Source organism: Penaeus vannamei, chromosome 26 (assembly GCF_042767895.1).
Source record: "Penaeus vannamei isolate JL-2024 chromosome 26, ASM4276789v1, whole genome shotgun sequence".
Classification (NCBI taxonomy): Eukaryota; Metazoa; Arthropoda; class Malacostraca; order Decapoda; family Penaeidae; genus Penaeus; species Penaeus vannamei.
The window spans coordinates 18178541-18181040 of record NC_091574.1 but is presented as its reverse complement, the minus strand read 5'-3'; the positions used below and the strand labels follow the sequence as shown (position 1 = coordinate 18181040).

At 38.0% G+C, this 2500-nt stretch overlaps 1 protein-coding gene across 1 annotated transcript in view; it reads right to left on the bottom strand.

Moving 5' to 3' along the window:
• Positions 1–1696: 1696 nt before the first annotated feature.
• Positions 1697–2500, bottom strand: part of LOC113807083 (uncharacterized) — a 3060-nt gene continuing 2256 nt past the window's right edge. Inside the window, exon 2 of the mRNA XM_027358251.2 lies at positions 1697–2500. This exon is cut by the window's right edge and continues 557 nt beyond it. The gene's annotated coding sequence lies outside the window, so the exon portion shown is untranslated.

Genomic DNA, 2500 nt, shown 5'->3' with positions numbered 1-2500 from the left:
TGGGTGTTGACAAGCCCTGTGAAGTCTATAATTGACTCTCGGAGACATCTGTTTACCTAACCAGGCTACGCATACATTATCTACACGATGCAGTATTGGAGCCAAAGGCAGTGTCATATCACCTCTGCAAAAGGTACAATGCGCATAATATTGCACATTATTTTCTTGCATGAAAATCGCATCCTAACGTTTAAATAGTAGAAATTAGCACACTGATTATAATAATTTTGTGATAGACACTGGTTTTGTTTTTTATATGATAATAAAAGCTTATTTACCAAATAAATGATATGTGAATATTGTAAGCACAATGGCACAGCCCTTCTGTATAACTAATGTTTGACTGATGGCCCTCTACATAAACAGAAGCACAGCCAATTTCGAATGGAAACCTCATATGCGCAGGCAAGTTAATCTCAAAAGTCGTAACTTGCTAGTTAAATTTCCAATTTGTCCGAAAATGGACGACTATTGCGCGACTTGTTTTGCATTATGTAACGTTGGTGATAGATATTACATTATATAAACGTCGTTTCTATGATATTAAAATGGGTTACCTATTCTTTCTCGCAAAAGATTCGCCGCTAGATTCGAAACTGTCCGCTTACTTTTTTCGCATCGTTGCGGGAACCTAAAAAATCGCATCAAAAATAAGAAGACAAAGACAAAATCAAAGGTAAACACGGCACCTTACCGAGAATCTGACCTTTAAAAAATTGTGCTTCTCGACCCCGTTACCTTGACATCACTCTCTTGAAGAACGTAATGTTTTTCCTTTGTTTGACTTGCCTCTCCGTCGTCGATCAAGCTGCGAGCCTCAATGCTGTCGTTCGATTCGTAACAACTTTGACAACTTTGCGCGGCCAACAATAAGGAATGGAGACCTGCGCGGTGAAAGCAGAGTAACACGCCGCAAAGTTTCCGCAAAGTCTGGTCTTGGCCTTTTGTAGGGCATGTATACTGTTCTGTGTCAATTTTTATTTTGTCAAATCCCCTCTTCTCTCTCTCTCTCTCTCTCTCTCTCTCTCTCTCTCTCTTTCTCTTTCTCTCTCTCCCGTTCTATCTCCCTCTCGCTCTCTTTCTTGCTTTTTCTCTCTTGAGTATTTTTTTTCTTTTGTTTAGTTTTTATCTTTACTTTGTTCCTTGAATATCTTTGCGTTTGCATTTAATTATCTCTTCGTATATTTTCGTGTGTGTGTGTGTGTGTGTGTGTGTGTGTGTGTGTGTGTGTGTGTGTGTGTGTGTGTGTGTGTGTGTGTGTGTGCGTGTGTGTGTGTGTGCGTACGTGTGTGTGTGTGTGCGTGTGTGTGCGTGGGCGTGCCGTGTGATAGTGTGTGTGTGTGTGTGTGTGTTTGTGTGTGCGTGTGTGTGTGTGTGTTTGTGTGTGCGTGTGTGTGTGTGTAAGTGTATGTGTATGATGCAACAATTTGTGCTTGGGTAGGTATGAGTGCATATATAAACGCAATAGATATATAACTAAATCAACTTTTTCATCTTTATGATATGGTTTGTGTTTTTTATTATGTAAGGAGGAAATGCAGAATTTCTTTTGGTTGTAATAGCTCGCATATTCCAAATCTTCAGAAAATTTCATGTAAAAAACTGACACTGAATAGTGAGTTACCTATTATACCTTTTTCATGATTTTTCTACATATACAGTTAGATGGAAAAGAACAGACACAAAAAACGTTTGATTATTTATTATTATGATTTCAAAATAAATATGAATATAAATAAGTTAGGTTACTGTTTTGGGGAGCTGTTAAGGCAAGAGCTTTCGCTGGCATTTTTTAATACAAAAAAAAAAACAAATAAACAAAAAAGAAAAAACAGACAAATTGAAAAAAAAATTAAACTTTTTTTTTTGCCAACTCTTAGTCTCTCAAGTCACTCGTAAGTCGTCTCACCTCACCAGCATCTTCGACCAGCAAGGAGACTGGAAGGTTCAGTTTTCACGTATTTTCTTGAGTTTTTTCATCCTTCTTAAAAAGTCTTTAAAATTAAGTCTTAAGTAGTAATGCGTTTGTGTGTCAGGTACGTTTTGAGATTGGCTTGGCCACTTGAGCAAAGGCGTCGCGCATATGCCATCATCGTATATAAATGCGTCAGATGTCAAAAGAAGTGATGTAGGGGAGAAGTTCCAGAAAAAAAGGAGAGTGATTTTGGGGAGAAATCCTATAAAAAGGGTAAACTGGGGGAGAAATTTTAGAAAAATAAAAATTTAAAGTAGAAAATAAAAATAAAGATATGTACAGTCTATGGGTCTCACGTCAAACCCGAAGGGTCAAAGGTCATAGGTCATCCCTGCCGTAAAGGGTCACACAGACAATACTTGTACCGCGTAACCTACAGAAAAAGTCTGATTAGTAAAGGAAACAAAAATCACCGATGCGATGTCTCTCGTTGTCTCAGATAATTGTCGTCTGTCATAAAAGATCTTCCAAAGTCTGGAAAGAATCTTAATCTCTTCAGCCAGGGTCACACTAGTCTTCTCTGCT